The following is a 14900-nucleotide window of genomic DNA, read 5'->3' as shown; positions in this document are numbered from 1 at the left end:
CTTAAATTGCACGTGTTGATACTCAATATTTTATGTATTGCATTGGCATGTGATTAAATCATACAATGTCGGAGCTAATATTTAACGCATTAAATCTTACAATGCCCAGGCTGCTATTTCATCCTTTAAGTCATAGATTGAATATTAATGTGAACAATCTTGCATTGCTCAAACTAATATTACATTTTACATTGCCAGAGATGATATTTAATATTTCAAAATCTTGCAATGCCATATTATTATTTAATAATTTAAATCTTATATTATTTATGCTGATATTTTAAGGTTTTCTTTTCAATTCGTTTTCTGGCTTTAGCTTTCCTTTTGTACTTATTGTCATATAGCAGATTTTTATAATAGCACTGTGCAAAGGTTTAGATAGGCTAAAGTTCATTGCAGAATTTCTTTTTATTCTCTCATGGGATTTGGGCATCACTGGCTGGGCCAACATTTATGGCTCATCCCATGTTGCCCTTGAGACAGTGGTGGTGAACTTTCTTCTTGAACTGCTGCAATCCACTTGGTGTAGGTAAAGCTACAGTGCCCTTAGGAGCATCTTCCAGGATTTTGCCAGTGAAAGATCAATGGTATATTTCCAAGTCAGGATTTTGAGTGACTTGGAAAGAAGCTTGCACATGGTGGTGTTTCCAGATATCTGCTGCCATGTCCATCGAAATGGGAGTGTTCGTAGGTTTGGAAAGTGCTGTCTCAGGAATTGCTATAGTGCATCGAGTAGATGATACATACTGATGTTGCTGAGTATCAGTGATGGAGGGAGTGGATGTTTGTGGATGTGGTGCCAATCAAGCAGTCTGTTTTGTCTTGGATGGTGTCAAGTTTCTTGAATGTTGTTGGAGCTGCAATCATCCAGACAAGTGGGGAGTATTCCATCACACTCTTGACTTGTATCTTGTAGATGGTGGACAGGCTTTGGGGAATCAGGAGGTGAGTTACCACAGGATTCCTAGCCTCTGACCTGCTTTTGTAGCTACAGCATTTATTTGATTTGTCCAGTTCAGTTCTTGGTCAATGGTAACCCCCCAAGGTGCTGATAATAGGGGATTCAGTGATGGTAGTGCCATTAAATATCAAGAGAGGATGGTTAGATTCTCTCTTGGAGATGGTCAATACTTGGAACTTGTGTGACATGAATGTCATTTGCCACTTTTCAGTCCAAGTTTGGATATTATTCAGATCTTGCTGCATTTGGTCATGGGTTGCTTCATTCCAGAAATGAAGGTGATCTGTATGTTTTAGTTGACACATGCCCCTATTAATGATGCAAATACCATATATTGATAGGGAGAAAACCTGGAATAACTAACTTTTCTGACTGAGCAACCAGTTATAATTATTTCCTAGTTCTTAAGGAATACTTGTAAGAGAAACAAGAAGAAAAGTATGATGGGTGGAGAATGAGGATAGTCGTCTTAAACCAACCTTCTCCTTTCAGTGGTAGAATTTTATGAGAAATAGGACCAGACAGCAAGTTATTCATCACCTAGACATTTATTTGTTGTAGTCAATCTTTTGCAATATATTTATCACTTAAAATCATTTAATTTAATTTGTACAATACATATGCATGAACCAGCAAAATTGTAACAAAATAATTAGATATAGTCATAGATACTATGATATGTTATTTGATAAGGGGAAATTTGCAGTTTTATGAGAAGTAGCATTATGTTAATTGTTCTGTAAGAGGGCCAGCATGGAAACCACAGGCTGAATGGCCTTCTTCTGTTATAATCATTCCATCATTTGATATTCTCTAGTAACTTATATATTTATGGATTTGATATAGAGGAATTATATTAAATGGTCTAGTGATAAATGATGAAAAGAGTAAATTGCTGTCATTCTTAATAAAACTATTAGAAGAAAACTGAATAGGCAATGACTCTTCACAAAGAAACAGCTGACAGTTGTCCTAATAAACATTTTTAAAATTTTAAAGAAGTCTGAGAGAATAGACAAGGAGATGATATTTCCACTTGTTTGGGAGTTTGAAACCAGAGGTCCTAAATCTGATAATCAATAAGAAATTTGGAAGAAACTGCTTTATCCAGAGAGTGTTTGGAAAATGGAATAGGCTGGAATTAGTGATATTTGAGCTGAATAGCACAAATGCTATTTGTGAGAAAGCAAGATAAATACTGGAGGAAGGAAAGAATAGAAAGGTATCCTGATTGGTATTTTTTTTCATGGGATGAGAGCTTCGCTGAAGCATGACCAATATTTATTGCCCATCCCTAATTGCCTGAGAAAAGGTGATAAACTGCCTGCTTCAATCACTGAAGTCTGTCGGGTGTAGGCACACCCACAGCTGGTAGGAAGTGAGTTCCAGGAGGTCACAGGTTTGGAAGATGATGTTGAAGGAGCCCTGAGTTACTGCAACACTGCATCTTGTAAATGATATAAACTGCTGTACTGTAGTGGAAGAGGAGAATGTTAAAAGTGGGTCCATTTCGTACAAATAAAGGCATTGCTTTGCCCTGGATTGTATCCAGCTTTCTGAGTATCATTGCTCTCATTCAGGCAAGTGGGGAGTATGTCATCGTACTCTGATTTCTGCCTTGGAGTTTGTGAATAAGCATTGAGTGGATGGGGATGAGTTACTCATGTAGAATTCCAAATTGCTGACCTAATTTTGCCACCTGGGTATTTATACGGATTGTCCAATTCAGTTTCTGATAAATCATGCCGAGGTTGTTAATAGTAGGGAATTTAGTGATGGTAATACCATGAATGTCAAAGAATAAGTGCTAGATTCTCTTTTGTTGGCGATGGTCATTGACTGGAACTTGCATGATATAAATGTTATTTGCCACCTGTCCGCCAAACCTGGATATTGTCCAAGTCTTGCTTCATTTGGATATAGACTGCTTCAGAATCTGAGGAGACATGATGGGTGCCAAACATTATGCCATCATCAGCGAACATACCCACTTTTGACCTTACGATGGAGGGAAAATCAATTATGAAGCTGCTGAAGATGGTTAGGCTTAGGATACTACCCTGAAGAGCTCCTAAAGAGATGTCCTGGGACTAAGGTAATTGATCTCCAACAACACAACCATTTTTCTTTGTGCTAGGCATGACCACACTGAGAGAATAGTATTTCACTAATTCCCACTGACTCCAGTTTTGACAGGACTCCTTGCCCAAGTCGATCAAATGCTGCCTTGCTGTCATAGACAGTTGCTCTCACCTCACCTCTGGAATTGAACTCTTTTGTCAATGTTCAAACTAAGGCTGTAATAAGGTCAGGATGTGAATGGCCATGGTGGCATCCAACTGAATAACAGTGAGCAGGTTATTCCTTCACAAATGCCACTTAATGGCACTTCCAGTGACACCTTTCATCATTTTGCTGCTGATTGAGAGAAGACTGATGGAATGGATTTGGACTCTCTTTTTTGTGGACAGTATACATCTGAGCAATTTCTCACGTTGTTAGGTAGATGCGATAGAACAGCTCAGCTAAGGGCAGGCTAGGTTCTGAAGCATACATCTTCAGGACCATTGCCGGAATGTTGTCAGGACCCATAGCCTTTGAAGTATCCAGTGCTTTCAGCCATTCATATCGTATGGAATGAATAGAATTGATTGAAACTTGGCATTACTGATGCTGGAGTCCACACAAGAAGGCCAAGACAGATCAGCTGCTGGGCATTTCTGACTCTAGTGGTTGCAAATATTTCAGCCTTAGCTTTTGCATTAATATTGCTGGGCTCGCCAATTATTGAGGATGGGGATATTTGTGGAATCTTCACTTCCTCTTAATTGTCCATCCTCATTCACCACTGGATGTGACAAACCTTAAATCTGATCCAATTGAAGTGAGATTGTTTAGCTCTGTCTGTTGAATGCTATTTCTGCTCTTTGATATGAAAGTAGTCCTGTATTAGAGTTCCATCAGGTTGACACCTCATCTTTTAATTTTTTCCTGGCTTTGCTCCTGGCATTCCTCCTGCCCTATTAGTTAAATGAAAGTTGATATCCTTGCTTAATAATAATGGTAGAGAGGGAAATATGCTGAGCCATAAGGTTTAACCTTACGATGGAAAACAATTCTGCTGATTCTGATAGCCCACACCACTTCATGAATGCCCAGTCTTGAGTTGCTAGATTTGTTCGAAATTTGTCCCATTTAGCACAGTGACAGTGCGACACAATGGTATATATCCTCAAAGTGAAGGATCCACAAGATCAGTGCAATGGTCTGTCCTATTGTTACTGCCATGGTTGGACACATTTAAGACAGGAAGGTGATGAGGGCGAATTCAATACTTTTTTTCCTGTTTTTGATTCTCTCAGCACCTGCCACAGACCCAGTCGAGCAACAATGTCTTTTAGGACTCAGCCAACATATTCAGTGATGATACCACAGAGTTACTTTTGATGACAGATATTGAAATCCTCCATCTAGAGTATATCCTGTGCCCCTGCCACCCTTGGTACTTTCTCCAAGTAGTGTTCAACATGGAGGAGTAATAATTCATTTGCCAAGGTGTACTGATAGTTGGTAATCAGCAGGATGTTTCCTTGTTCATGTTTGATCTGATGCCAGGAAATTTCAAGGGGTCTGCAGTCAATGTTGAGACCTTCCAGGCCAACTCTTTTCATACTTTATACCACAGTGACACTACCTCAGAATAGAAAGGGCATTCCCAGGGATAGTGATGGTGGTGTATGTGACATTGTCTGCAAGTTATGATTCAGTGAGTATGAGTATGTTAAACTGTTGCTTGACTAGTCTATGCGACAGCTCTCCCAGTTTTGACACACAACTGCAAAGGTTGGTGAGGAGAACTTCGCAGAGTCAACAAGGCTGAGTTTGCCACCTTCATTTCCCGTGCCTAAGTTGATGCTGTGTGGTTCCCTGGTTTCATTCATTTTTCTTTGAAAACTTCATAGCAGTTTGATAAAGCTGAATGGCTTGCTAGGCCATAACAGAGGTCAGTTAAGAGACAACCATATGGTCGTGACTCTGAAGTCACAGGTAGGCCAAGTAAGGATAGCGGACTTCCTTCCCTAAAGGGAATGAGTGAATCAGATGGGTTTTTGTAACAATTGACAATATTTTTTTGATTGCTATTTGGCTAGCTACTCATATTCTGCTGCCTGCCCTTCATATACAAATGTTGAAAGAACAAAGATAGAGAAAAAGCTCTATAAGCAATATGAGGAGAAGAACAAAACATCAAAATCAAAGGGAAAGTAGAAAGAGTACAATAAATATAAATAAAAAGAAAGTTGAAAATGGGAGCATAGAAAGAATAAAGATTGGAAATGAGATAAAAGTGAAAAAATGCTAGGAATGCTTTCAATCAGGAACCCCCTGGACAGGACAATTACTCCACTACTCCCTTGACCTACTCATCCCCTGATTTGTACTTTTTGATACAGCTTGTGGATAAAACATTTTCCAAGTCAGACCAGGATAAATTTGAAGCACACAATGCATTTAATGAATAAAATTAAAAATTACCAAGCATAGTCTCAATAAAGTGTAGCTGAAATCTGCTCAGATTCTCTGTAATCAATAATTATCCCGTTTCATGGTTTATCCACTGACCTTGAATTTACTGAAGAAAGTACGACACAATAGCTTTCTGTACTTTACCAAACTTAAGACTGCATTGGCAACGGCCAATTATTTTACTACATAATAATACATATTCTGATCTCCTTTATTTCATCCATTTTGATTGCATTCTTTACTCACCTTGCAAGAATGTTTCCAGTTCCATAAAATTTAGATAAATTCAAACTGCATTTTCAAAAATAGAAATTGCTGAAGAAACTCAGTTTGTCTAGTAGCTTCTGTGGTGAAAAAACAGAGTTAATATTTCAAGTCCTTTGACCTTTCTTCAGGACAAATCCTTTTGAAGATGCTGCCAGACCTGCTACGTTTTTCCAACTATTGCTGTTTTAGTTTGATTCAGATCTCTAGCATCTGCTGTTTTCTGTTTTATTTCAGCAAACAAAGCTTACTCTCACTATGTCATATTTAACAACACTACATACCATGTACATAAACTCCAAAACTACACAATCTCAAATTTTTTTTAAAGCATAGAAATGAGTAACAGCTGTAATTTAGTGCTGGAAGAGCAGAACGGATTAAGGATAGTTTCTGATAAATAGAAATTAATTAAAGCTTTTATCTGACTTTAGTTCTACAATTTCTTAATCCCATTTTATTATTTCCCCAAATAACAGATACAGTTCTGTTGACACACTTTAACAAGAAAGCAAATGAGGTGTTGAAATCCCAAAATAGATCAACTGTAGTGACAAAATCAAGATATTGCTGATGTTAAAAATCTGAAATATAAACAGAACAAACCCAGCAGGTCGGGCTGCAAGTGTGGAAAGAAAAATAACATTTCAAGCTGATGACCCTTTAAATGAACGGATTTATTGCAAAAAAAGTGAAATGATTGAGTTGGTGTTGAAAAGAGAGAATTAAGCACTCCTGAAAGGTTTAGAAAATAGATAAGTTGCATATTATTTTAGCAAACTGTATGAAATAGGAAGATCATATTCTCTGCTCAAATGGCTGATCCCAGCTGAAGTGACAATCAGGGTGCTTCAAAAAAGAGATTAGCCATGGTTTCCATTCAGTAGCCCAAACTGAGAAGTGTACAGGCATGGGAATCGGTTAAGGGCAAAATCCTGCTTGAATGTCATACCACTTACAGCTTGTTGTTAACCATGTTGAATCTTGCACACAAATAAAGTGACCACTTTGCTTAGGTTCTGCAGTGCAACAGGCCCCTAAGGAACCAAATTCAAGTATTAATCAACATTGATAGAACATGTGTGAAAATAATTAGTGAATTTTTTCAGCATGCTGTAAGTCATATGTATTTTTGTATGAATCATTCTTCTGAGCAATACGGGTTAATCACTCCAGTGTTCTCCACAAACGCCATGTTTCCTCACTTTGAAATATAGTTATTTCTGCTGATAGTATTACTGTAAGCCATCAGTGGCCCAAAATTGGAAATTCTACTTTGCTGAGCTTGAAAATTAGCAAAAGAAGGAATTTCAACCACCATCAACTTCTCCAGGGCAATAAATACCAGCCTTGTAAGTGTTGCCAATATTCTGAGAACTACTTTTTAAAATATTTTACCACCAAATATAATCCATATTTGCCAGCATTCTTGATCCTTTAAAGGAAGAAGTATATATTTTGGGAAGATAACTTTTGTTGTGAAATATATTCCACATAGAAAAACAGAAGAAGCAAATAATTTCATAAATAAGATTGCTATGTTTAAAAGAATCAAAAATTAGTATATTGCCGCTTTGTAAAATGGGTCAGAAACTGGGTCGGCAAGAAAGGCATACCATTTGTCTGTCCACTTCAACATGTTTTGTTTTATAAATGACTTAAAGTTGACACAGTTATTTTAACTCTCTCAGGTCTGGAATTGGGTAAACATGTAGCTATGTCTAACGGAATGAAAGCTTCTTCTGCCCACCAGATGTAGAGGCCTCACATGAAGTAGTTTTGGGCATTAGCAACAGAGTTCTTGGTGCAGTTTGGATTCAAAGCAACAAATCAGCACCTATTCTGGCATCAGCTGGGACTAAATTGGCAGATTCACTCAGACAGGCTGCATGGATGACTGTGCAGGAAATGAATAAAATGCTACAATACTCCAGGAAAGGATTCTTTTCTAAATTGAAGTAGAAGCATACAGTTAAAGTGAAGTGAATTGTTATGTGACAGTAATTGATTCTGACACTCAGTGCCCAGAAATTTACTGAAAATCATTGAATAAATATTAATAACAAAATTAACTAGTGGATCATTAGGAGATAGAATCACAATATTAAATATTTTACTGCCAATGTCAGTTTGGCAGTGTATCTTGATTAATCAGTTATGAAAAATCAGTATGTTATCTGAGAGACTTGTTTGAACGTGTATGTTATGTTTGTTGGCCTGGCTAAGTCCACTTGTGAAGAGTAAAACACTGTCAGAGAAATCAAGCAGAGCCTATTCATTCAGAGACAGTCTAGAAATGATTTTAGTATTAAAAATTATGTTTAATATTGCTTTTCTGTACTCCTAAGATACCTAAGCCAAGAACTATTTGCAAATATTGTCACTAAGAATTAATATAAATGTTAATTCCAAATTGTTTTATACAATTATATATAAACTAATAAAAGTATAATACATTTTCAAACAGATCTTTGGATTTTTATTTGAGTTGTAAAATTGTGATGGTTGTGATCTTGAACCAGACCAGATACCATTAATATTTAGCCAATGTTTCATTTTCTTTTTCCACCAATGCGAGAAGAGATTAGTATCTTTGATGAATTTAAGGCAACATGTTTAAAACTTTTTGTCTTTTTATACAGAATGAAAGAATCTCACGGAAAGCCTATCACTTCTCTGCCATTGATACAGCGTCAAACCTATTTACATTGTATTCCGCTGGTACAACTTATACTCACAACTTACCTTGAACACTATCTGTGAGCTAGGTCAACATTAATGTTTAAGGACTCCTCAGGAAATGTGACTGAGAGAAAAATGCCCAAGGAAGCAACTTCTGGAGAACAATCACGCGTAGTCACATTGCTTCCATCAAACAGCAAAGACCAGGCAGTCACAACAAAATTGGACAATTTATCCTTTCCCAGGCCGTGAAAATGATGCAGATCTGCAATTGGGGTCCACAGCCTTGTTAGAACACACTACAGATAAAACTGGTAGGTGTAGGGAATGCTGGATGGCTAGAGAAATTGAGGCTCTGGTCAAGAAAAAGGAGGCATATGACACGTACAGACAGCTGGGATCAAGTGAATTCCGAGAGGAATATAAACACAGTAGGAGTATACACAAGAGGAAAATCAGGATTTCAAAAAGGGAACATGAGGTTGCTTTGACAAATAGGATTAAAGAGAATCCAAAGAGATTCTACAAATACATTAAGGGCAAAAGAGTAACCAGGTAGACAATAGGGACCTTTAAAGATTAACAAGGCCATCTATGTGTGGAACCGCAAGATATGGGTGAGATACTAAAAGAGTATTTCCATCAGTATTTACTGTGGAGAAGGATATGGAAGCTAGAGAACTGGGGAAATAAACAGTGATATCTTGAAGTGTTCATATTACAGAGGAGGTGGTGCTTGATGTCTTAAAACATATAAAAGTGGATAAATCCCCAGGACCTGATCAGGTAACCCCAGAACTTTGTGGAAAACTAGACAAGTAATTGCTGAGATATGTGTATCATCAGTAACCAGGATGGGGTGCCAGAAGATTGGAGAGTGGCTAATGTGGTGCCATTATTTTAGAAAGGTGTAAGGAAAAGACAGGGAACTATAGACATCTGAGCCTGATGTCAGTGTTGGGTAAGTTGTTGGAAGGGATTCTGAGGGACAGGATCAACATATATTTGCAAAGGCAAGGACTGATTTGGGATCGTCGTCATGGCTTTGTGCATGGGAAATCGTGTCTCACAAACTTAATTGAGTTTTTTGAAGAAGTAATGATGAGGATTGATGAGGGCAGAGCAGTGGACGTGATCTATATGGACTTCAGCAAGGCATTAGTCAAGGTTCTGCATGGTAGGCTGGTTAGCAAGGTTAGGCCATGTGGTCTCCAGGGAGAACTAGCCATTTGGATATAAAATTAACTTGAAGGTAAGAGACTGAGGGTGGTAGTGGGGTGTTGTTTTACTGATTGAAGACCAGTGACCAGCAGTGTGCTGGATCCACTGCTTTTTATTATTTATATGAATGATTTGGATGTGAATATAGGAGGTATAATTGGTAAGTTTGCAGATGTCACCAAAATTGGTGGTGTAATGGATGGTGAAGACGGGTATAACTGGACCTTGATGAGATGGGTAAAAGGACAGAGGAGGGGCAGATGGAGTTTAATTCACATAAAGGGGAGGTGCTGCGTTTTGATAAGGCGAATCAGGACAGGACTTATACACCTAACAGTAGGGTCCTGGGAAATGTTGCCGAACAAGGAGACCTTGTGGTGCAGGTTCATAGTTCCTTGAAGGTGGAGTCACAGGTAGGCAGGGGGGTGAAGGCTGCATTTGGTACACTTGCCTTTGTTGTTTAGTGCATTGAGTATAGGAGTTGGGATGTCATGTTGCAGTTGCACAGGAGATTGGTTTGGCTACTTTTGGAATACTGCATTCAGTATCTCAGCTGTCTGTAAGAATAAAGTATGGCAATGTTAGGGGATTTTAACTTGCCAAACATATACTGGGACTGCCGTAACGAGGAATTTGTTAAGTGTGTACAAGAAAATTTTCTGTTTCAGTATGTGGATATACCTACTAGAGAAGGAGCAAAACTCCACCTACTCTTGAGAAATAAGGCAGGGCAGGTGACTAAGGTGTTAGTGGGGGAGCACTCTGGGGCCAGTGGTAATAATTATATTCATTTTAAAACAGTGATGGAATAGGATCAACCAGATCTAAATGTTAAAGTTCTAAATTGGAGGAAGGCCAACTTTGATGGTATTAGGCAAGAACTTTCAAAAGTTAATTGGGGTTGGATATTCTCAGGTAAAGGGATGACTGGAAAATGGGATAATGAGAATCCAGAGACAGTATGCTCTGTTAGGGTAAAGGGCAGGGCTGGTAGATGTAGGGAATACTGTATGACTAGAGAAATTGAGGTTTTGGTTAAGAATAAGAAGGAAGCATGAATCATGTATAGACAGCAAAGATTGGGTGAAACCCTAGAAGAGTATAAAGGCAGTAGGAGCATACTTAAGAGGGAAATCGGGAGGGCAAAAAGGGGACATGAGAAAATAGTTTGATAGTACTTCCATTTCTTGTGACCTCGTTCACCAAGGACAAGAGCAACAATGTCTGCAGAACAACCTTAGGTCCAACATTTCCAACATTGCACAGCATTCAGTAATATGACTTTTACTTGACAATATACAGTTATTTTATACCTTATAATAACGAATTATGGAAATGATTCCAGTGCTTCTATAAGACGGGTCACTAATCACCTTCTTAAATCACTCAAGATGGGACACAAATTTGGCCTTGTTGGTGTTAACCATATTCTGAGAATAAATGCAAAATTTGCTTATGTAGGAATATTTAAGTCCCATCCAAACAGAGCCCAACAGACACTGTAGCGATTCTGTGTTTCTAACGGATGAAAACAGGGTAACAGCGCAACACAGAAACAGCATTTAACACAGATTCAGCTGAACAATTTTTCCTGTTTAATTACATTCCTTGGCTTTTTTGACAACTCAGGCAGGGTGTTACAAGCCCTATAGGATATTAAGAATTCCAAAAGATGTTTTACAAAATTCTACATTAAAGTCAAGCTCAAAGTTATGGGCATTTGGAGAGATTATCAAGTGAAAAAATAATGCAGACAATGTAAAATAATACACATAGATTTCCATATTGGACTTAAAATGTTAACTCTGTTTTTCTCTCTCTGCAGAACTGCTTAGTTTTTCCAGCACTCAGTATTTGTTTCAGATATTCTGCATGCAGAGTATTTTGCCTTTATTTAAGCTACAATGCAATTGGATGTTACAATGGCGAGATGTTAGAATACTTCCGGATGGATGAGACAAAGTGAGATGTTTGGCTTCCCTTCATTCATCCCCTGCCATTACATTTATGATTTAGGATTTCAAATTTTAAAAAAAATCAAACCAGCAAAAAAAGTTCTATTCCCTTGATATCAGATTTTGAAATACACAACATTACATTCAATTTGAGTTTCACAAATTTATAAATGATCTAATTTTAATAAATAAAATTTGTGCTAATTAATTTCTCCATTTAGTCAGGCTTACAATTTTTATCAAGATAGATATAAATCGCAATGAGTTATAAAATTTACATGCATCTTACAATTAATATTCATGAATCAGAACAGAAATTCTTGCACAAATTTGTAAAAGCAATGTACAGATCATATCAGAGGGAGTGTGTGATTCAACAGACAGATGCTGTTCATTTTATCGATCATTTCTTCCTGCCTGCTGCAAGAATGAAATATACTGCTTTGCAGAATAATTAAAGAAAGAATTTTCATCAGTTTGAGTCTCAAATTCCTCACTCAAAACTGTCACTTCTACAATGTAGCCTTATATTAGAAATGACTTAGTTGGAGATACCTGTCTAAGGTCAACTCTTGTGTCTTGTCATGCTTCATGAATCTGTTTTGACACATGAAGTAGTTGGAAGGATCTGTCAGATGATTAACAACCCCACAGATCACAATATGAACACTCATTCCGTGGCTATAACTGATCAGATGGTTAGTCGACAGGTAAAGGTTTCATGGAATCTTGTAAACTATGCACTAGATGCCACCCAGGTGCATCCATTAGCAGCAACCATTCAGAATAGCAACTGAATTCAGATCATTAGTTCTGGTCTTTACTAGCTGAATTCATATGGAGTGTAGACGATCCCTGCATTCTTTAACCAAAGGGAGCATGGAGGCCTGTGTACAGCAGTGTGCCACAAGGATCAGTACTGGGTCCACAGCTTTTTGTCATTTATGTAAATGATTTGGATGCGAACATAGGAGGTATGGTTAGTAAGTTTGCAGATGACACTAAAATTGGAGGCATACTGGACAATGAAGGAGGGTACTCAGAGTACAACAGGATCTTGATCAGGTGAGCCAATGGGCCGAGGAGTGGCAGATGGAGTTTAATTAAGATAAATCTGAAGCGAAAGGCAAATCAGAGCAGGACTTATACACTTAATAGAATAGAATCCCTACAGTGTGGAAACAGGCCCTTCAGCCCAACAAGTCCACACTGACCCTTGTAGCATCCCACCCAGACCCATACCCCTTTAACCCACCTAATCTGCACATCCCTGAACACTATGGGCAATTTAGCATGGCCAATCCACCTAACCAACGCATCTTTGGACTGTGAGAGGAAACTGGACCACCTGGAGGAAACCCACACAGACATGGGGAGAATTTGCAAACTCCAGACAGACAGACAGTCACCTGAGGCTGGAATTGAACCTGGGTCCCTGGTGCTGTGAGGCAGCAGTGCTAACCACTGAGCCACCATGCCACCCCCAACTGGTAAGATCCTGGGGAGTGTTGCTGAACAAAGAGACCTTGGAATGCAAGTTCACAGTTCATTGAAAGTGGAGTTGGAGGTAGGTAGGAGCGTGAAGAAGGCATTTAGTATGCTTGCCTTTGTTGCTCCATGCATTGTGAAAGATATTGTGAAACTAGAAAGGGTTCAAAAAAGATCTACGGGGATATTGCCAGGGTTGAAGCGTTTGAGCTATAGGGAGAGTCTGATTAGGCTGGGGCTATTTTGCCTGGACCGTCAGAGGCTGAGGGGTGACCTTATAGAGGTTTATAAAATCATAAGGGGCACGGAGAGGGTAAATAGGCAAGGTCTTTTCCCTGAGGTGGTGGAGTCCAAAACTACAGGGCATAGGTTTAAGGTGAGAGGAGAAAGATATTAAAGAGACCTAAGAGGCAAATTTTTCACACAGAAGGTGGTGCTTGTATGGAATGAGCTGCCAGAGGAAGTAGTGGAGGCTGGTACAATTACAATATTTAAAAGGCATCTGGATGGGTATTTGAATAGGAAGGGTTTAGAGGGATATGGGCCAAATACTGGAAAATGGGATTAGATTTATATAGGATATCTGGTCAGCATGGACGAGTTGGACTGAAGGGTCTGTTTCCGTGCTATATATCTCCATGACTCTATTACTCACTTGCAATTTATCAAGATGAGAAATAAATAGTGATATCTTGAAAAGTGTCCATGCTACAGAGGAGGTGGTGCTGGATATCTTAAAATGCATAAAAGTGAATAAAAATCCCCGGAACTTGATCAGGTGTACCCCAGGACTTTGTGCAAAGATAGGGAAGTGATTGCGGGTCCCTTGCTGAGATATTTGTATAATCAATAGCCACAGGTGAGGTGCCGGAAGATTAGAGGTCGGCTAACATGGTGCCATTATTTATGAAAGGTGGTAAGGAAAAGCCAGGGAACAATAGACCGGTGAGCCTGACGTCAGTGGTGGAATGTTGTTGGAGCGAATTCTTAGGGACATGATTTATATGAATTTAGAAAGGAAAGGACCAATGAAGGGTAATCAACATGGCTTTGTGCATGGGCAATCATGCCTCATTAACTTGATTGAGTTTTTTGAAGAAGTGACAAAGAAGATTGATGAAGGCAGAGCAGTGCACGCTGCCTATATGGACTTCAGCAATGCGTTTGACAAAATTCCACATCGTAGTCTGGTTAACAAGTTCAGATCACATGGAATACAGGGAGAGCAAGCCATTTGGATACAAGATTGGCTCAAAGATGGAGGGCAGAGGGCAGTGGTGGTGGGTTGCTTTACAGAGTGGAGGCCTGTGACCAGCAGTGTGCCGCAAGGATCACTTCTGGGTTCACTGCTTTTTGTCATTTATATAAATTATTTGGATGTGCATATAGGATGTATGATTAGTAAGTTTGCAGGTGACACCAAAATTGGTGGTGTAGTGGACAGGGATGAAGGTTACCTCAGAGTACAATGGGACCTTGATCAAATGGGCCAATGAGCTGAGGAGTGGCAGATTGAGTTTAATTTAGATAAATGTGAGGTGCTGCATTTTGATAAGGCAATTAGGGCAGGACTAATACACTTAATGGTAAGGTCCTGGGAAGTGCTGCCAAAGTGGTGCAGGCACATAGTTTCTCAAAAGTGGAGTCACAGGTACACAGGGTAATGAAGAAGACGTTTGGTATGCTTACCTTTGTTGGTCAATGCACTGATTATAGGAATTAGGAGGTCATGCTGTGGCTGTACAGGACAATGGTTTAGGCCACTTTTGGAATATTGCATTCAGCTCTGGTCTCCCTGCTAT

General features: G+C 38.8%; 1 protein-coding gene across 1 annotated transcript in view; it reads left to right on the top strand.

Annotated features, from left to right (window-relative positions):
• The window catches only part of LOC109922011 (fibronectin type III domain-containing protein 4-like), a 231350-nt gene extending 223242 nt beyond the window's left edge, over positions 1 to 8108 (top strand). Inside the window, exon 7 of the mRNA XM_048597173.1 lies at positions 7444 to 8108. The gene's annotated coding sequence lies outside the window, so the exon portion shown is untranslated. The remainder of the gene's footprint in view (positions 1 to 7443) is intronic.
• The last annotated feature ends 6792 nt before the right edge of the window (positions 8109 to 14900 follow it).

Source organism: Rhincodon typus, chromosome 5 (genome assembly GCF_021869965.1).
Source record: "Rhincodon typus isolate 14 chromosome 5, sRhiTyp1.1, whole genome shotgun sequence".
Taxonomy (NCBI): domain Eukaryota; kingdom Metazoa; phylum Chordata; class Chondrichthyes; order Orectolobiformes; family Rhincodontidae; genus Rhincodon; species Rhincodon typus.
This window is presented reverse-complemented; position numbering and strand designations above follow the sequence as displayed.